Source organism: Oncorhynchus gorbuscha, unplaced genomic scaffold, assembly GCF_021184085.1.
Source record: "Oncorhynchus gorbuscha isolate QuinsamMale2020 ecotype Even-year unplaced genomic scaffold, OgorEven_v1.0 Un_scaffold_914, whole genome shotgun sequence".
NCBI lineage: Eukaryota > Metazoa > Chordata > Actinopteri > Salmoniformes > Salmonidae > Oncorhynchus > Oncorhynchus gorbuscha.
The window spans coordinates 249,617-272,212 of NW_025745877.1; the positions used below are offsets into that span (position 1 = coordinate 249,617).

General features: G+C 44.1%; 1 protein-coding gene across 1 annotated transcript in view; it reads right to left on the reverse strand.

Moving 5' to 3' along the window:
- Window positions 1–21,127, reverse strand: part of LOC124020799 (collagen alpha-1(XIV) chain-like) — a 268,028-nt gene extending 246,901 nt beyond the window's left edge. Inside the window, exons 1-3 of the mRNA XM_046336070.1 lie at window positions 20,730–21,127; window positions 15,736–15,854; window positions 1,290–1,406 (exon numbers count right to left, since the gene is read on the reverse strand). The gene's annotated coding sequence lies outside the window, so the exon portion shown is untranslated. The remainder of the gene's footprint in view (window positions 1–1,289; window positions 1,407–15,735; window positions 15,855–20,729) is intronic.
- Between the last annotated feature and the right edge of the window lie 1,469 nt (window positions 21,128–22,596).

Sequence of the window (22,596 nt, forward strand, 5' to 3'; positions counted from 1 at the left end):
TGATACAGCATGGAACCAGACTGATACAGGCCATACAGCATGGAACCAGACTGATGCAGCATGGAACCAGACTGATACAGCATGGAACCAGACTGATACAGCCCATACAGCATGGAACCAGACTGATTACAGCCCATACAGCATGGAACCAGACTGATACAGCATGGAACCAGACTGATACAGCATGGAACTCGACTGATACAGCCCATACATCATGGAACCAGACTGATACAGCCCATACAGCATGGAACCAGACTGATAGAGCCCATACAGCATGGGACCAGACTGATACAGCCCATATAGCATGGAACCAGGCTGATAGAGCCCATACAGCATGGGACCAGACTGATACAGCCCATATAGCATGGAACCAGGCTGATACAGCCCATACAGCATGGAACCAGACTGATACAGCATGGAACTAGAGTGATACAGCCCATGCATCATGGAACCAGACTGTTACAGCCCATACAGCATGGGACCAGACTGATACAGCCCATACAGCATGGGACCAGACTGATACAGCCCATACAGCATGGGACCAGACTGATACAGCCCATACAGCATGGGACCAGACTGATACAGCCCATACAGCATGGGACCAGACTGATACAGCATGGAACCAGACTGTTACAGCCCATACAGCATGGAACCAGACTGATACAGCATGGAACCAGACTTATACAGCCCATACAGCTTGGAACCAGACTGATTCAGCCCATACAGCATGGAACCAGACTGATACAGCATGGAACCAGACTGATACAGCCCATACAGCATGGGACCAGACTGATATAGCCCATACAGCATGGAACCAGACTGATACAGCATGGGACCAGACTGATACAGACCATTCAAAGTGGGACCAGACTGATAATTCATGGAACCAGACTGATACAGCATGGAACCAGACTGACACAGCCCATACAGCATGAAACCAGACTGATGCAGCATGGAACCAGACTGATACAGCCCGTACAGCATGGAACCAGACTGATACAGCCCATACAGTATGGAACCAGACTGATACAGCCCATACAGCATGGAACCAGACTGATACAGCATGGAACCAGACTTATATAGCCCATACAGCATGGAACCAGACTGATACAGCCCATACAGCATGGAACCAGACTGATACAGCATGGGACCAGACTGATACAGCCCATACAGCATTGGACCAGACTGATACAGCATGGAACCAGACTGATACAGAGCTTCTACTATTCTGAACTATATACAGTAGAATGCGTCAACTAAAGGCATAGACAGATGATTAGAACTCTTACCTGGTTCACTCTGGTATAAAACTCTATAGCCGTCGACTTTCCCTTTCGGCTCTTTCCATGATACATGTAATTTGCTCGTACCCAGCACTTTAAAACGTAATCTTCTGGGAGCTGGAACTGAAACAGAACAATCATTAATACTGACTCATTCAGTTACAGTTTGAGTATTGATGATTAATATGTTGAATATAGACTTTGTCCCAAATAGCACCCTATTCTCTATTTGGTGCACTACTTTTGACCAGGGCCCATAGGACTCTGATTGAAGGTAGTGGACCACAGACGGGCTATGGTAAGATTTGGGAGGCAGATACAATCACCAGCAGGTGTTAGTGCCACTACGGTACTACACATCAGCCAGGTTAATCACACACAGACATTGAACAGACGTCCACAAAGACAACCCATTCTGGTATAACACAATAACATATTGAATAACATATTGTTGTAGAATAACATATTGTTGTAGAATAACATATGGTTGTGGAATAACATATTGTTGTAGAATAACATATGGTTGTAGAATAACATATTGAATAACATATTGAATAACATATTGTTGTAGAATAACATATTGAATAACATATTGTTGTAGAATAGCATATTGAATAACATATTGTTGTAGAATAACATATTGAATAACATATTGTTGTAGAATAACATATTGAATAACATATTGTTGTAGAATAACATATTGAATAACATATTGTTGTAGAATAGCATATTGAATAACATATTGTTGTAGAATAGCATATTGTTGTAGAATAACATATCGTTGTAGAATAGCATATTGTTGTAGAATAGCATATTAGCATATGAGGGGAACGGCACCTCAGTACCTCCAGGCTCTGATCAGGCCCTACACCCAAATAAGGGCACTGCGTTCATCCACCTCTGGCCTGCTCGCCTCCCTACCACTGAGGAAGTACAGTTCCCGCTCAGCCCAGTCAAAACTGTTCGCTGCTCTGGCTCCCCAATGGTGGAACAAACTCCCTCACGACGCCAGGACAGCGGAGTCAATCACCACCTTCCGGAGACACCTGAAACCCCACCTCTTTAAGGAATACCTAGGATAGGATAAAGTAATCCTTCTCACCCCCCTTAAAATATGTAGATGCACTATTGTAAAGTGGCTGTTCCACTGGATGTCATAAGGTGAATGCACCAATTTGTAAGTCGCTCTGGATAAGAGCGTCTGCTAAATGACTTAAATGTAAATGTAAATATTGTTGTAGAATAACATATTGTTGTAGAATAGCATATTGAATAACATATTGTTGTAGAATAACATATTGAATAACATATTGTTGTAGAATAACATATTGAATAACATATTGTTGTAGAATAACATATTGAATAACATATTGTTGTAGAATAACATATTGTTGTAGAATAACATATTGAATAACATATTGTTGTAGAATAACATATTGAATAACATATTGTTGTAGAATAACATATTGAATAACATATTGTTGTAGAATAACATATTGTTGTAGAATAACATATTGTTGGAGAATATTGAATAACATATTGTTGTAGAATAACATATTGAATAACATATTGTTGTAGAATAACATATTGAATAACATATTGTTGTAGAATAACATATTGTTGTAGAATAACATATTGAATAACATATTGTTGTAGAATAGCATATTGTTGTAGAATAGCATATTGTTGTAGAATAACATATGGTTGTAGAATAACATATGGTTGTAGAATAACATATTGAATAACATATTGTTGTAGAATAACATATTGTTGTGGAATAACATATTGTTGTAGAATAACATATTGAATAACATATTGTTGTAGAATAACATATTGAATAACATATTGTTGTAGAATAACATATCGTTGTGGAATAACATATTGTTGTAGAATAACATATCGTTGTGGAATAACATATCGTTGTGGAATAACATATTGTTGTAGAATAACATATCGTTGTGGAATAACATATTGTTGTAGAATAACATATCGTTGTGGAATAACATATCGTTGTGGAATAACATATTGTTGTAGAATAACATATTCTTGTAGAATAACATATTCTTGTAGAATAACATATTGAATAACATATTGCAAACCAAACCGTTATAGACAAAGAGGGTTCTTAAATGTCAGACATATTGTCTTGCTTTTTGAGACACCATTTTTTAACTAGTAAGGACATAGGGGGAGGGGAGGCATTTTTATAGCCTGAAATCCCAACTGATAAACTTTGTTTCATGTAAAATCATTGTGAAACAGAGCAAATCAGATGGGATTCCAGGCTAACGTTTCTAAGTCGATGACGGCATCGACATTTCCTTTCAAAAAGACAGGTGCTTGCAGACTGTTAAGAGTCAGTAAATGTTTGATCTCTCAGTTGATGGAGAATCAATCAGCTTCACCTGCCATCCCGATGGAGAGAACAGTCAGTGGAAGACATTCTCTTAGGATTACGTTAGCGCAGCTAGGCTATAGCTGGATATTCACCTGCCGTCCCAATGGAGAGAACAGTCAGTGGAAGACATTCTCTTAGGATTACGTTAGCGCAGCTAGGCTATAGTTGGATATTCACCTGCTGTCCCGATGGAGAGAACAGTCAGTGGAAGACATTCTCTTAGGATTACGTTAGCGCAGCTAGGCTATAGCTGGATATTCACCTGCTGTCCCGATGGAAAGAACAGTCAGTGGAAGACATTCTCTTGAGATTACGTTAGCGCAGCTAGGCTATAGCTAGATATTGATGCTATCTGCTGTTTCTATACGCAGGCTGCTATGAGGAAGAGAATGTGACTGTTTTTTTACATGAAGCTGCTCTTACTTTTTAGTACCATGTAACAGCATGGTGTTTCTTGTAGCCAATAAGAACAACCAAATGTAAAGTGGTACTCTTTTTCCCCCAGTTATAGACAGACGAAATTCCAGTAGTATGGTGAAATACTACGATCTGAGATTGACTCAAAAATATTAATAAGGTTGTTGCATAGCACTTTCACCATTTACTTGGTCTACAGTCTATGTTAGTTGAACTACAAACTAGTCACCAGAACCACACTGCTACATTGCCAACTTTTGAGTTGAGAAGACAATGAGAAGTTGAGAAGACAATGAGAATGAGAAGTTGAGAAGACAATGAGAAGTTGAGAAGACAATGACAATGAGAAGACAATGAGAAGTTGAGAAGACAATGAGAAGTTGAGAAGACAATGAGAAGACAATGAGAATACAATGAGAATACAATGAGAAACAATGAGAATACAATGAGAAGATGAGAATACAATGAGAAGACAGATGAGAAGACAATGAGAAGATGAGAAGACAATGAGAAGATGAGAAGACAATGAGAAGATGAGAATACAATGAGAAGATGAGAATACAATGAGAAGACAATGAGAACAATGAGAATACAACAATGAGAAGATGAGAATACAATGAGAAATGACAATGAGAATGAGAAGACAATGAGAAGATGAGAATACAATGAGAAGACAATGAGAAGATGAGAAGACAATGAGAAGATGAGAATACAATGAGAATACAATGAGAAGACAATGAGAAGACAATGAGAAGATGAGAAGACAATGAGAAGATGAGAAGACAATGAGAAGATGAGAAGACAATGAGAAGACAATGAGAAGATGAGAATACAATGAGAAGATGAGAAGACAATGAGAAGATGAGAATACAATGAGAAGATGAGAATACAATGAGAAGATGAGAATACAATGAGAAGATGAGAATACAATGAGAAGATGATAAGACAATGAGAAGATGAGAAGACAATGAGAAGATGATAAGACAATGAGAAGATGAGAAGACAATGAGAAGTTGAGAAGACAATGAGAAGTTGAGAAGACAATGAGAAGACAATGAGAAGTTGAGAAGACAATGAGAAGTTGAGAAGACAATGAGAAGTTGAGAAGACAATGAGAAGTTGAGAAGACAAGGCTCAATGTCCTTGCAAGTAGAAGAATGGGTACCAATGTAATCTTTACATGTCTATAAATCTATGAATATACTACAGTATCTACCGTATAGGGACTTGAAGCTGTTTATTAGGAGGAATATAGGCATGTAAAGTTATATACAATCTGGCACAAGCTTTAAATAAATGATGAAGAATAAAGGGAAACGTTTAGGTTAGAGGAATAGATATATATCATCACTAAACTGATAGGAACTCATCTGAGGGGGGGTTTCTGTGTTCAGTAAATATCTCCTATAAACCTGATAGGAACTCATCTGGGGGTTGTTTCTGTGTTCAGTAAATATCTCCTATAAACCTGATAGGAACTCATCTAGGGGGGGTTTCTGTGTTCAGTAAATATCTCCTATAAACCTGATAGGAACTCATCTGGGGGTTGTTTCTGTGTTCAGTAAATATCTCCTATAAACCTGATAGGAACTCATCTGGGGGTGGTTTCTGTGTTCAGTAAATATCTCCTATAAACCTGATAGGAACTCATCTAGGGGGGGTTTCTGTGTTCAGTAAATATCTCCTATAAACCTGATAGGAACTCATCTGGGGGTGGTTTCTGTGTTAAGACAATGAGAAGATGAGAATACAATGAGAAGATCTAAGACAATAAAGTGATAAGGAAATATCTCCTATAAACCTGATAGGAACTCATCTGGGGGTGGTTTCTGTGTTGAGTAAATACAGTGTATTCAGACCCCTTGATTCTTTTCCACATTTTGTTACGTTTCAGCTTTACTCTAAAATGAACTACATATTTTTTGTTCCTGATCAATCTACACACAATACCCCATAATGCCATCACAATACCCCATAATGCCATCACAATACCCCATAATGCCATCACAATACCCCATAATGCCATCACAATACCCCATAATGCCATCACAATACCCCATAATGCCATCACAATACCCCATAATGCCATCACAATACCCCATAATGCCATCACAATACCCCATAATGACATCACAATACCCCATAATGCCATCACAATACCCCATAATGCCATCACAATACCCCATAATGCCATCACAATACCCCATAATGACATCACAATACCCCATAATGCCATCACAATACCCCATAATGCCATCACAATACCCCATAATGCCATCACAATACCCCATAATGCCATCACAATACCCCATAATGCCTGATATCACAATACCCCATAATGCCATCTGGGGGTGGTTTCTGTGTTCAGTAAATAATGCCATCACAATACCCCATAATGACATCAAGCGAAAATAGGGCCTCCCATAATGGCGCAGTGGTAATGCCATCAGGCACTGCACCCCAGTGGTCTCAGGCACTAGCGCATGGTCTCAGGCACTGCATCGCAGTGGTCCAGGCACTGCAGCGCAGTGGTCCAGGCACCCCATAATGCATCACAGTGGTCCCCATAATGCCATCACAATGGTCCCATACTGCATCACAGTGGTCTCAGGCAATGCATCGCAGTGGTCTCAGGCAATGCATCGCAGTGGTCCCAGGCACTGCATCGCAGTGGTCTCAGGCACTGCATCGCAGTGGTCTCAGGCACTGCATCGCAGTGGTCTCAGGCACTGCATCGCAGTGGTCTCAGGCACTGCATCGCAGTGGTCTCAGGCACTGCATCGCAGTGGTCTCAGGCACTGCATCGCAGTGGTCTCAGGCACTGCATCGCAGTGGTCTCAGGCACTGCATCGCAGTGGTCTCAGGCACTGCATCGCAGTGGTCTCAGGCACTGCATCGCAGTGGTCTCAGGCACTGCATCGCAGTGGTCTCAGGCACTGCATCGCAGTGGTCTCAGGCACTGCATCACAGTGGTCTCAGGCACTGCATCGCAGTGGTCAGGCACTGCATCGCAGTGGTCTCAGGCACTGCATCGCAGTGGTCTCAGGCACTGCATCGCAGTGGTCTCAGGCACTGCATCGCAGTGGTCTCAGGCACTGCATCACAGTGGTCTCAGGCACTGCATCACAGTGGTCTCAGGCACTGCATCACAGTGGTCTCAGGCACTGCATCACAGTGGTCTCAGGCACTGCATCACAGTGGTCTCAGGCACTGCATCACAGTGGTCTAAGGCACTGCATCACAGTGGTCTAAGGCACTGCATCGCAGTGGTCTAAGGCACTGCATCGCAGTGGTCTAAGGCACTGCATCGCAGTGGTCTAAGGCACTGCATCACAGTGGTCTAAGGCACTGCATCACAGTGGTCTAAGGCACTGCATCACAGTGGTCTAAGGCACTGCATCACAGTGGTCTAAGGCACTGCATCACAGTGGTCTAAGGCACTGCATCACAGTGGTCTAAGGCACTGCATCACAGTGGTCTAAGGCACTGCATCGCAGTGGTCTAAGGCACTGCATCACAGTGGTCTAAGGCACTGCATCACAGTGGTCTAAGGCACTGCATCACAGTGGTCTAAGGCACTGCATCACAGTGGTCTAAGGCACTGCATCACAGTGGTCTAAGGCACTGCATCGCAGTGGTCTAAGGCACTGCATCGCAGTGCTCGCTGTGCCACCAGAGATTCTGTGTTCGTATCCAGGCTCAGTCACAGCCGGCCGCGACTGGGAGGTCCATAGGGTGGCACACAATTGGCCCAGCTTCGTCCGGATTAGGGTTTGGCCGGCAGGGATGTCCTTGTCTCACCGTGCACTAGCGACTCCTGTGGCGGGCCGGGCACAGTGCAAGCTGACCAGGTCGCCAGGTGTACGGTGTTTCCTCCGACACATTGATCTCTAGTGTTTTATCTAACCGTGTGTATAAACAGGTTTGTCATGAATAGAGGTATTTGGTGACACCTTAAACAGTTATGGCTGGATACTAGATGTGGATATAATGTGAGGTATTTAAAACCACCTGGGAAACAGAAAAGACAATTAAATAATGACTGGATACTAGATGTGAATATAATGTGAGGTATTTAAAACCACCTGGGAAATAGAAAAGACAATTAAATAATAACTGGATACTAGATGTGAATATAATGTGAGGTATTTAAAACCACCTGGGAAACAGAAAAGACAATTAAATAATAACTGGATACTAGATGTGGATATAATGTGAGGTATTTAAAACCACCTGGGAAACAGAAAAGACAATTAAATAATAACTGGATACTAGATGTGAATATAATGGGAGGTATTTAAAACCACCTGGGAAACAGAAAAGACAATTAAATAATGACTGGATACTAGATGTGAATATAATGTGAGGTATTTAAAACCACCTGGGAAACAGAAAAGACAATTAAATAATAACTGGATACTAGATGTGAATATAATGTGAGGTATTTAAAACCACCTGGGAAACAGAAAAGACAATTAAATAATGACTGGATACTAGATGTGAATATAATGTGAGGTATTTAAAACCACCTGGGAAATAGAAAAGACAATTAAATAATAACTGGATACTAGATGTGAATATAATGTGAGGTATTTAAAACCACCTGGGAAACAGAAAAGACAATTAAATAATGACTGGTTACTAGATGTGAATATAATGTGAGGTATTTAAAACCACCTGGGAAACAGAAAAGACAATTAAATAATAACTGGATACTAGATGTGAATATAATGTGAGGTATTTAAAACCACCTGGGAAATAGAAAAGACAATTAAATAATAACTGGATACTAGATGTGAATATAATGTGAGGTATTTAAAACCACCTGGGAAACAGAAAAGACAATTAAATAATGGCTGGATACTAGATGTGAATATAATGTGAGGTATTTAAAACCACCTGGGAAACAGAAAAGACAATTAAATAATAACTGGATACTAGATGTGAATATAATGTGAGGTATTTAAAACCACCTGGGAAACAGAAAAGACAATTAAATAATGACTGGATACTAGATGTGAATATAATGTGAGGTATTTAAAACCACCTGGGAAATAGAAAAGACAATTAAATAATGACTGGATACTAGATGTGAATATAATGTGAGCTATTTAACACCAACTGCCTTGCCAGAAGTAGCTACAAATTCACAAATTGCCATCTTTAAGTACTTTCCATTTGTACTGTCTGACTCACTGCACATGAATTGAGTTGACGGAGGACAGGATGTTTATTAGACCAGATAGACATTAGTCTTCTGCTTTTGTCAACCCGCCGATATACACACGTAACGTCGGAGAGACTGAAGCAGGGGATATGTTCCTGTCAAGGGGACATCGGCAGTATGTGGCACCTGAGATATTGATGCCAGCAACCCTCTGGTAGATCATTCCCCCCCTCCCTCCCCTCGAGAGTATGGGAGCATCTGTCAGCCTGACTCAGCTGAACATGAGATCTGAATAATGTATAGGAACACATACGTCCATTTGCTCTGTGTGAGGATGAGGGTGTGGAGGATTCCGAGAGGAACAATGGAACACTATTGTGAGTCGAGGATTCCACAGATGAACACAGTAGCTGTGAGAGGGATTCCTTCATGATGTGATGCATTTCATTACTCCACCCTTGGCTATCAGCATGTCATTATTCACCCTTGGCTATCAGCATGTCATTACTCACCCTTGGCTATCAGCATGTCATTATTCACCCTTGGCTATCAGCATGTCATTATTCACCCTTGGCTATCAGCATGTCATTACTCACCCTTGGCTATCAGCATGTCATTATTCACCCTTGGCTATCAGCATGTCATTACTCACCCTTGGCTATCAGCATGTCATTACTCACCCTTGGCTATCAGCATGTCATTACTCACCCTTGGCTATCAGCATGTCATTACTCCACCTTGGCTATCAGCATGTCATTACTCACCCTTGGCTATCAGCATGTCATTACTCCACCTTGGCTATCAGCATGTCATTACTCCACCTTGGCTATCAGCATGTCATTACTCCACCTTGGCTATCAGCATGTCATTACTCCACCTTGGCTATCAGCATGTCATTACTCACCCTTGGCTATCAGCATGTCATTACTCCACCTTGGCTATCAGCATGTCATTACTCCACCTGTTCCCAACCATTCTCTCACTTCTCAATGATTAAACACAAAGTGGCTCTATGACAGTTACATTACAATATACATTAGAACAGACAACCGTACAACAACAAGCAGCCCTTTCAAGTGGTTTTATCTCTCCTCCCCCTCTCCTCTCCTCCCCCTCTCCTCTCATCCCTCTCCTCCATGTGAGGAGTCTTCTGTTGTGGCAGATAGCACTTACCCCTGAATCCTCTGAGCCCTTTACCTGTCTTTATGTCTGTCTGTCTGTCTGTCTTCCCTCTCTCGGCACGCTGCTCACCTACCTGACTAAGGCCTTAGCTTCATCTTTTTTGAACATTTATCTGTTACCAGCATGGTAATCCCTGCTGAGGGTATTTACATTTTAAGACTGTTCTGCTAGTCCTCCATCACACCATGTGGAGAATGAGGCTGCAGTATACATTCGGTGCCGTTCAGTCAAAGTTGGTTAAGAGTACTGTCATGTTAAATACCACAAACGTGGGGATTAGAGAAGAGATATTGACCAAGAGTTCTTTGGATAATGTGAATCAGGTTTACATAGAACGTCAATATGTTCCTCGTTCTACTCATCCAGGCCTAAATGAAACCCCAGACATGGATTTAAAAGGAACATGAACCGAGTAGCATTAACAACACAGGCCATTATGACCACTACACTCTACACTCTACACTCTACACTCTACACTCTACACTCTACACTCTACACTCTACACTCTACACTCTACACTCTACACTCTACACTCACACTCCACACTCACACTCCACACTCCACACTCCACACTCCACACTCCCAGAAAAAAAGGTGCTATCTAGAACCTTAAAAGGGTTCTTCGGCTCCCGGGTGGCGCAGTGGTCTAGGGCATCGCATCGCAGTGCTAGCTGTGCCACCAGAGACTCTGGGTTCGAGTCCAGGCTCTGTCGCAACCGGCCACGACCAGGAGGTTCGTGGGGCGACGCACAATTGGCCTAGCGTCGTCCGGGTTAGGGAGGGTTTGGCCGGTAGGGAAATCCTTGTCTCATCGCGCACCAGCGACTCCTGTGGCGGGCCGGGCGCAGTGCACGCTAACCAGGTCGCCAGGTGCACGGTGTTTCCTCCGACACATTGGTGCGGCTGGCTTCCGGGTTGGATGCGCGCTGTGTTAAGAAGCATGCGGCTTGGTTGGGTTGTGTATCGGGGGACACATGGCTTTCGACCTTTGTCTCTCCCGAGCCCGTACAGGAGTTGTAGCGATGAGACAAGATAGTAGCTACTAAACAATTGGATACCATGAAATGGGGGAGAAAAGGGGGAAAAAAAAGGGTTCTTCGGCTCTTCTACGTGGAACCCAAAAGGGTTCTCCTATGGGGACAGCAGAAGAACCCTTTTGAAACCTCTCGTTGTAAGAGTGTACTCAACTGTTGCAGGTAAATGAAAACACAACCATCTGTTTGGGTTTTATTGAACTGTTTTTCTGCCACTCTCATCCCTACAAATTCACCAATCTAGATGTTAACACGCTCAAATGAAACACCTTGTTTTTAATTAGGAAACTAAAGGCTGATCTGATGCCACAGCACGGAGCTGACCCATACAGACAGACAGACAGACATGCTGATGCCACAGCACGGAGCTGACCCATACAGACAGACATGCTGATGCCACAGCACGGAGCTGACCCATACAGACAGACATGCTGATGCCACAGCACGGAGCTGACCCATACAGACAAACAGACAGACATGCTGATGCCACAGCACGGCGCTGACCCATACAGACAGACAGACAGACATGCTGATGCCACAGCACGGCGCTGACCCATACAGACAGACAGACATGCTGATGCCACAGCACGGAGCTGACCCATACAGACAGACAGACATGCTGATGCCACAGCACGGAGCTGACCCATACAGACAGACAGACATGCTGATGCCACAGCACGGAGCTGACCCATACAGACAGACAGACATGCTGATGCCACAGCACGGAGCTGACCCATACAGACAGACAGACATGCTGATGCCACAGCACGGAGCTGACCCATACAGACAGACAGACATGCTGATGCCACAGTACGGAGCTGACCCATACAGACAGACAGACATGCTGATGCCACAGCACGGAGCTGACCCATACAGACAGACAGACATGCTGATGCCACAGCACGGAGCTGACCCATACAGACAGACAGACAGACATGCTGATGCCACAGCACGGAGCTGACCCATACAGACAGACAGACAGACATGCTGATGCCACAGCACGGAGCTGACCCATACAGACAGACAGACATGCTGATGCCACAGCACGGAGCTGACCCATACAGACAGACAGACATGCTGATGCCACAGCACGGAGCTGACCCATACAGACAGACAGACATGCTGATGCCACAGCACGGAGCTGACCCATACAGACAGACAGACATGCTGATGCTACAGCACGGAGCTGACCCATACAGATAGACAGACATGCTGATGCCACAGCACGGAGCTGACCCATACAGACAGACAGACATGCTGATGCCACAGCACGGAGCTGACCCATACAGACAGACAGACATGCTGATGCCACAGCACGGAGCTGACCCATACAGACAGACAGACATGCTGATGCCACAGCACGGAGCTGACAAATACAGACAGACAGACAGACATGCTGATGCCACAGCACGGAGCTGACCCATACAGACAGACAGACAGACAGACATGCTGATGCCACAGCACGGAGCTGACCCATACAGACAGACATGCTGATGCCACAGCACGGAGCTGACCCATACAGACAGACATGCTGATGCCACAGCACGGAGCTGACCCATACAGACAGACAGACATGCTGATGCCACAGCACGGAGCTGACCCATACAGACAGACAGACATGCTGATGCCACAGCACGGAGCTGACCCATACAGACAGACAGACATGCTGATGCCACAGCACGGAGCTGACCCATACAGACAGACATGCTGATGCCACAGCACGGAGCTGACCCATACAGACAGACATGCTGATGCCACAGCACGGAGCTGACCCATACAGACAGACAGACAGACAGACATGCTGATGCCACAGCACGGAGCTGACCCATACAGACAGACATGCTGATGCCACAGCACGGAGCTGACCCAGACAGACAGACATGCTGATGCCACAGCACGGAGCTGACCCAGACAGACAGACATGCTGATGCCACAGCACGGAGCTGACCCATACAGACAGACAAGACAGACAGACAGACAGACAGACAGACAGACAGACAGACAGACAGACAGACATGCTGATGCCACAGCACGGAGCTGACCCATACAGACAGACATGGAATCAATAGGGAATCATTAGCGAAGGACTCTGTCATATAATAATAATAATAATAATAATAATAATATATAAAATGCCATTTAGCAGACGCTTTTATCCAAAGCGACTTACAGTCATGTGTGCATACATTCTACGTATGGGTGGTCCCGGGGATCGAACCAACTACCCTGGCGTTACAAGCGCCATGCTCTACCAAATGAGCTACAGAAGGATGAAACAGCTTGCCACTGACCCCAGAGCCTGACAACACACTGTGGTGCCCAGAGACAGATAAAGAGGTTCTCTGTTACAGGTTGTAGCAGCTAGTTGTGTCCAGTGTCCACTACAATAGGAGACGGAAGACAGTGGTGACTGGGGGTTCAAATAACCTAAAATCACTTCTTGTTTTAAAACAAATTGAACTCCCAGTGTATTATATATACAGGAAATGGTAAGTGGCCTAAGCTTGACCCGAGGAGCGAGCCGTGGGGGAGAGACATGCAGACCAGATATACATTATATATACACCCTCCACAGACAGGAGTCAGTAGCCGTGGGGGAGAGACGTGCAGACCAGATATACATTATATATACACCCTCCACAGACAGGAGTCAGTAGCCGTGGGGGAGAGACGTGCAGACCAGATATACATTATATATACACCCTCCACAGACAGGAGTCAGTAGCCGTGGGGGAGAGACGTGCAGACCAGATATACATTATATATACACCCTCCACAGACAGGAGTCAGAAATTCCCCACTTCACACCAGATCTGGGTTCAAATAGTATTTGTTAATGGCTTGATTGAGCCTGCCTGGACTGCCAGATGGACAGGGATGACACTGTCAGGGGTTGGAACTATCCCATTGGTTCCACTGCGCCAGGCAAGCTTATCTGAACTTTCCAAGTATTTGAAAAGAAAACAAATACTAATCTAACCCAGGTCAGCTCCACACCAGTCCACAGAGCCTCCACTCCCACACCAGATGAACCCAGGTCAGCTCCACACCAGTCCACAGAGCCTCCACTCCCACACCAGATGCTTTACTCTACCGAATGGCACCTTATTCCCTATATAGTGCACTACTTTAGACCAGAGCCCTATGGAACCCTAATCCCTATATAATGCACTACTTTAGACCAGAGCCCTATGGAACCCTATTCCCTATATAGTGCACTACTTTAGACCAGAGCCCTATGGAACCCTATTCCCTATATAGTACACTACTTTAGACCAGAGCCCTATGGAACCCTATTCCCTATATATAGTGCACTACTTTAGACCAGAGCCCTATGGAACCCTATTCCCTATATATCGTGCACTACTTTAGACCAGAACCCTATTCCCTATGAGTCCTGGTTAAAAGTAGTGCACTACATAGGGAATAGGATGTCATTTGGGATCTTTTCACTCCAAGGCCTGGATGGAATCCTGAGCTGAGCTGAGTCCAAACAGCACACAGACAGGCCAATTAAATGTAGATGTGTCCCTGGAGGACGTTTTCATATGATCCCCCCCCCCCCCTCAGATAGGATCCTGAATGTTCTCCCTTTCCAATCCACTCACAGCAGACCTGGGTTCACATACTATTCAACATCTTTCAACTATTTGGGCGGGGTTAACTGAGTCTGCCTAGATTGCCAGATGGGTTTGAGGGTTTGCCATTTGAGATTATTCTATTGCCCAATTAAACCAGACAGGCTCAATCAAGCGCAGATAAAACAAGTATTTGAAATAATTGCGAATAGAATTTAAACCCAGTTTGTCTCCAAGACCAGAGCAGACGAAACCTCCTCCACAGGGTTCTTCCATTGAAAACAGGTGAAGGTTATTACATGATAGATGACTGATTAAACAATCATCTTGGGGACATCAAGTCGGCAGCCCAGCTAAGCATGATAGCAATCAGATGTGCTTCTGTGACTGGGCCTTTATATGTCATTGTAAGGCTCGGGTTTATGCTCCATGTAAAAAATGTATATGATTACACCCAAATAATATTCTTTACAAAAAAAAAGCATGACAAACAAAACAAGAATCAAATTGTATTATTTGAATGTAAAACAAAGACATGGTGTGGAAATGTCACGTCCACGTACAGTTAGAGACGGAATGAAATGGGACCAAACCTGCACATCAAATGAGGAACTGACAGAGGAGACGACCAACGGAAGCATTTTGGGTAATCATCCAGTCACTGTGTAGCCCTTACCTTGACCCTGGGCAGGGGCTGGGAAATGTACAGCCAACACCAGGAAGAGCAGAGGACACCACGTCCTTATTGGGACTCCTACAATCAGCATCCTTACAACTGTGATGCTCCTTCTGCACCTAGCGGAGAGAGGGAGAAAAATACAGACTATTTAACACTGCCTGACTGCCACAGCTGTGGGCTTTGGAGAGCACTAGAAAGAGGTTTTAGGAATAGTGATGTGTGTGAGAGAGAGAGAGAGAGAGAGAGAGAGAGAGAGAGAGAGAGAGAGAGAGAGAGAGAGAGACAGAGAGAGAGAGAGAGAGAGAGAGAGAGAGAGAGAGAGAGAGAGAGAGAGAGAGAGAGAGAGAGAGAGAGAGACAGAGAGAGAGACAGAGAGAGACAGAGAGAGAGACAGAGAGAGACAGAGAGAGAGACAGAGAGAGAGAGAGAGAGAGAGAGAGAGAGAGAGAGAGAGAGAGAGAGAGAGAGAGAGACAGAGAGAGAGAGAGAGAGAGAGAGAGAGAGAGAGAGAGAGAGAGAGAGAGAGAGAGAGAGAGAGAGAGAGAGAGAGAGAGAGAGAGAGAGAGAGAGAGAGAGAGACAGAGAGAGACAGAGAGAGAGAGAGAGAGAGAGAGAGAGAGAGAGAGAGAGAGAGAGAGAGAGAGAGAGAGAGAGAGAGAGAGAGAGAGAGAGAGAGAGAGAGAGAGAGAGAGAGAGAGAGAGAGAAAGAGAGAGAGAAAGAGAGAGAGAAAGAGAGAGACTACCAGAACCCACTAGATTCTCCAATTACCTTGAATGAGTTACAGGACAAAATAAAAACTCTCCAACCCAAAAAGGCCTGTGGTGTTGATGGTATCCTCAATGAAATGATCAAATATACAGACAACAAATTCCAATTGGCTATACTAAAACTCTTTAACATCATCCTTAGCTCTGGCATCTTCCCCAATATTTGGAACCAAGGACTGATCACTCCAATCCACAAAAGTGGAGACAAATTTGACCCCAATAACTACCGTGGAATATACGTCAACAGTAACCTTGGGAAAATCCTCTGCATTATCATTAACAGCGAACTCGTACATTTCCTCAATGAAAACAAATGTACTGAGCAAATGTCAATTACCGTACAACAGACCATGTATTCACCCTGCACACCCTAATTGACAACCAAACAAACCAAAACAAAGGCAAAGTCTTCTCATGCTTTGTTGATTTAAAAAACACTTTGACTCAATATGGCATGAGGGTCTGCTATACAAATTGTTGGAAAGTGGTGTTGGGGGTAAAACATACAACATTATAGAATCCATGTACACAAACAACAAGTGTGTGGTTAAAATTGGCAAAAAACACTAATTTCTTGACACAGGGTCGTGGGGTGAGACAGGGATGCAGCTTAAGTCCCACCCTCTTCAACATATATATCAACGAATTGGCGCGGGCACTAGAAAAGTCTGCAGCACCCAGCCTCACCCTACTAGAATCCAAAGTCAAATGTCTACTGTTTGCTGATGATCTGGTGCTTCTGTCACCAACCAAGGAGGGCCTACAGCAGCACCTAGATCTTCTGCACATATTCTGTCAGACCTGGGCCCTGACAGTAAATCTCAGTAAAACCAAAATAATGGTATTCCAAAAAAGGTACAGTCGCCAGGACCACAAATACAAATTCCATCTAGGTACTGTTACCCTAGAGCACACAAAAAACGATACATACCTTGGCCTAAACATCAGCGCCACAGGTAACTTCCACAAAGCTGTGAACAATCTGAGAGACAAGGCAAGAAGGCCATTCTATGCCATCAAAAGGAACATAAATTTCAACATACCAATTAGGATCTGGCTAAAAAAATATTTGAATCAGTCATAGAGCCCATTGCCCTTTATGGTTGTGAGGTCTGGGGTCCGCTCACCAACCAAGACTTCACAAAATGGGACAGACACCAAATTGAGACTCTGCATGCAGAATTCTGCAAAAATATCCTCTGTGTACAACGTAGAACACCAAATAATGCATGCAGAGCAGAATTAGGCCGATACCCACTAATTATCTAAATCTAGAAAAGAGCTGTTAAATTTTACAACCACCTAAAAGGAAGCGATTCCCAAACCTTCCATAACAAAGCCATCACCTACAGAGAGATGAACCTGGAGAAGAGTCCCCTAAGCAAGCTGGTCCTGGGGCTCTGTTCACAAACACACCCCACAGAGCCCCAGGACAGCAACACAATTAGACCCAACCAAATCATGAGAAAACAAAAAGAGAATTACTTGACACATTGGAAAGAATTAACAAAAAAACAGAGCAAACTAGAATGCTATTTGTCCCTAAACAGAGAGAACACAGTGGCAGAATACCGAGCGAGCAAGAGAGAGGAGGACACAGAATGAGAGAGAGAGAGAGAGAGAGAGAGAGAGAGAGAGAGAGAGAGACAATGAGAGAGAGAGAGAGACAATGAGAGAGAGAGAGAGACAATGAGAGAGAGAGAGAAAGAGAGAGAGAGAGAGACAATGAGAGAGAGAGAGACAATGAGAGAGAGAGAGACAATGAGAGAGAGAGAGACAATGAGAGAGAGAGAGACAATGAGAGAGAGAGAGAGAGAGAGAGAGAGAGACAATGAGAGAGAGAGAGACAATGAGAGAGAGAGAGACAATGAGAGAGAGAGAGACAATGAGAGAGAGAGAGACAATGAGAGAGAGAGAGACAATGAGAGAGAGAGAGACAATGAGAGAGAGAGAGACAATGAGAGAGAGAGAGACAATGAGAGAGAGAGAAAGAGAGAGAGACAATGAGAGAGAGAGAGACAATGAGAGAGAGAGAGAGAGACAATGAGAGAGAGAGAGACAATGAGAGAGAGAGAGCGAGAGAGAGAGAGCAAGAGCAGAGAGAGAAAAGAGACAAGAGAGAGAGAGACAATGAGAGAGAGAGAGACAATGAGAGAGAGAGAGACAATGAGAGAGAGAGAGACAATGAGAGAGAGAGAGCGAGAGAGAGAGAGACAATGAGAGAGAGAGAGCGAGAGAGAGAGAGCAAGAGCGAGAGAGAGAGAGACAATGAGAGAGAGAGAGAGAGAGAGAGAGAGCAAGAGAGAGAGAGAGAGAGAGAGAGAGAGAGAGAGAGACAATGAGAGAGAGAGAGAGAGAGAGAGACAAGAGAGAGAGAGAGAGAGAGAGAGAGAGAGAGAGAGAGAGAGAGAGAGAGAGAGAGAGAGAGAGAGAGAGAGAGAGAGAGAGAGAGAGAGAGAGAGAGAGCAAGAGCAAGAGAGAGAGAGCAAGAGCAAGAGAGCGAGAGAGAGCGTGAGAGAGCGAGAGAGAGAGAGTGTATGAGAGTAAGTGTTTACTTGCTTTGGCAATGGTAACATACGTTCCCCATGCCAATGAAGCCCCTTAAATTGAAAATTTAAATTGAGAGAGAGAGAGAGAGAGAGAGAGAGAGAGAGAGAGAGAGAGAGAGAGAGAGAGAGAGAGAGACCAGCATTGAGTAGTAACAGACATCCATAGCTATCGGGCTTTTTCAGTGTCGAGGCCCAGCCAGTCTCAAGTGGGGGCAGGCAGAAGGGAGTGAGGGGAAAAGGGGAAAGATGAGAGTCACTTTCAGAATGGGAAGTTGGAAACAGAACAGTAGAGGACTTTGTTACATTTTGACGGACAGGCACAAGAGAACATTTCCTGAGTGCCATTGTTGACATTGAGAACAAGCAGAGCTCAACTTGTCTGTCACTCATCATTAAGGCTTTGACAAGACGGGCAGATTGTAACAGCAGCGCAGGAATGGAGGAAGCTAGTACAATACTGCCACATAGGACGAGTGTAGGGCAGTAGGCTGAAAATGACCAGCTTTACTCACTTGTGTACATTTTTGTTCTATGACTATATTCAATGCATTCATTATACTCAAACAGCATTGATGATGAAAATAGATTTCCAATCAACATCCCTGGACATAAGTGAATAACATGTCTTTATATACAGAGATACCAGGCTTAAGATGTGCAGTATCTGTGTCCATCAAACTAAACCTGGACATTGACTTCATGACAGAGATATCCTTTAGACATTTAAACTATTTTATACAAGCAAAAGCATAAAATGTTTTCTTCAAAACCATTATTTGCTATACTTATGCAATACAATTTAACCAAAACAAAAATATATATATTGTCATTAGATTTAGGTTAAACGGTCGGTGAAACAATGACGTTTTTTTTTTACAGTTCCATGACAGGTTCCCACGTTGTTTCAATTTCACCGCATTTATTTATTGTTGTTTAAATGACGTGTAAACAGCGTTGATTCAACCAGTTTGTGTCCTATGGGAAGTAACTATTTGCTGACAAACATTGGATGTTTTTTCCCTACTTGTAAACCCTTATGGCCAATTATTCTTCAAAAGAGGAAGTATACACGAATCAGCACATTCAATTTGAAAGCTGAAACTGCTGATGAAACTCGTGAAGTAATAATCCCTGACGGAGTCCAATCAAAATAAACCTCGTCAATCTGAAGTATGTAGCCTACACGTCAATAGAATATGCGATAGGAACAAAACGCATCTTGTCGCCCTGGAAACAACCGGAAAATAGACATATTTCGTTGTTTTGTTTTTTGTATTTACAATGAAATTCCACGAAGACCATAATAATGATAGTTAATAATACATACAAATCATTTCTGACTTGATTTATAGGCACACAACAACAAAAAACATTTGAATGGCTTAAATTACTCCAGTTGTGCAACTCTCACAGTGCCTACTTCAAAAGTTAATTGTTAACTTGTGCACCCGACAGGAAACTGATGAGAAGATTGCCCACAAGTTTAGTTACATTCTAGAACTTTCAATTCCTTTACAATTAATTTGGTAATTTATCAGTATATTTGATCAAGTCAACCTATCCAATTGATTGCCTTTGAGAGCGCGGAGTAAATGACCATAATAAATATAGGCTAAGCACTCGAAACAAAACCAATTCCATACTGAATGAATGAAATAGCAATCCATAACTCACAAGTCATCAAATCCTAAACGCTCCTATTTCCCACGGATCCTCTCAGTCCCCAGGGTGTATGTCTCCGTCTCCCTGGTTTGTTTCAGCCTCTCTCAGTCAACTATTCCGTCAGTCAGTCCAGACTCAAACTGGGGGTGGGTGTTTCTTGCGTCGTTATTCAACCATCCCTTCGGATATTCATCCCCCTCTACTTCTCTCTCTCCTTCCTTCACCTCATTTCATCCTGTGGACTGACGGGGGGGGGAAATCGACCAATTGCTGCTGAACAGGAGGACGGGAGCGAAACGGGAGGGTGGAATTCGACAAAAACCCCTCAGGCACTTTGCCTCGACAGGACTTGTCAAGTAAACGACTTGTAACCGAATGTAGGTTTTAACACGCAGGAAATGGTCATTTAGCTCTGTCGTTAGTCTTCATAGCATTGTGATGTCTGACACCGACTGGATTGGAATTGTGGAATCTGAGCAGGTGCTTCGGTAAATTCTGTTGCGCGCTCTCTGGTGCTCTGAGGCTGTGAACGCACCAAGTGACTATACATTTAAACATACATCTACGCTAAGTTGTTCCTTGAATGGCTGTTGCGTAATATCGAATGAACATTTGCAAATTCCCTAGGAATATTGCCTTATTTTAGTTGACTTGTCTTTTGGGACAGTGGAATTTGAAACGTGGGTAATAGTGAATTGTGCAGCATTGCGGCTCTGGAATAAACTCCACTCCACACCAGGTGTACCGTAGCGTGTACCCTCAACCTCTTTCCCCACAAACCTCCCATCCATCGTCCATAGACCATCCCAAATGGCACCCTATTCCCTATATAGTGCACTATTCTGGTCTGTCTGTCCTCCTAACACCTCTCCCCTCCCAGAGAGAGGGAAACCCAGACCCTTGCTCCCAGAGAGAGGGAAACCCAGACCCTTGCTCCCAGAGAGAGGGAAACCCAGACCCTTGCTCCCAGAGAGAGGGAAACCCAGACCCTTGCTCCCAGAGAGAGGGAAACCCAGACCCTTGCTCCCAGAGAGAGGGAAACCCAGACCCTTGCTCCCAGAGAGAGGGAAACCCAGACCCTTGCTCCCAGAGAGAGGGAAAAGACCCTTGCTCCCAGACCCTTGCTCCCAGAGAGAGGGAAACCCAGACCCTTGCTCCCAGAGAGAGGGAAACCCAGACCCTTGCTCCCAGAGAGAGGGAAACCCAGACCCTTGCTCCCAGAGAGAGGGAAACCCAGACCCTTGCTCCCAGAGAGAGGGAAACCCAGACCCTTGCTCCCAGAGAGAGGGAAACCCAGACCCTTGCTCCCAGAGAGAGGGAAACCCAGACCCTTGCTCCCAGAGAGAGATAGAAACCAGATGCTATGACAGTCCCAATGATGTCACCTCACCTGTCTTCGACTGGGCTGGGAGCATCCAATGGCTGCTGGGTAGGAATCAGATCCTTTCAACACTATCGCACTGCAATGGCTGCTGGGTAGGAATCAGATCCTTTCAACACTATCGCACTGCAATGAGATGCTGCTGGGTAGGAATCAGATCCTTTCAACACTATCGCACTGCAATGAGATGCTGCTGGGTAGGAATCAGATCCTTTCAACACTATCGCACTGCAATGACATGCTGCTGGGTAGGAATCAGATCCTTTCAACACTATCGCACTGCAATGACATGCTGCTGGGTAGGAATCAGATCCTTTCAACACTATCGCACTGCAATGAGATGCTGCTGGGTAGGAATCAGATCCTTTCAACACTATCGCACTGCAATGACATGCTGCTGGGTAGGAATCAGATCCTTTCAACACTATCGCACTGCAATGAGATGCTGCTGGGTAGGAATCAGATCCTTTCAACACTATCGCACTGCAATGAGATGCT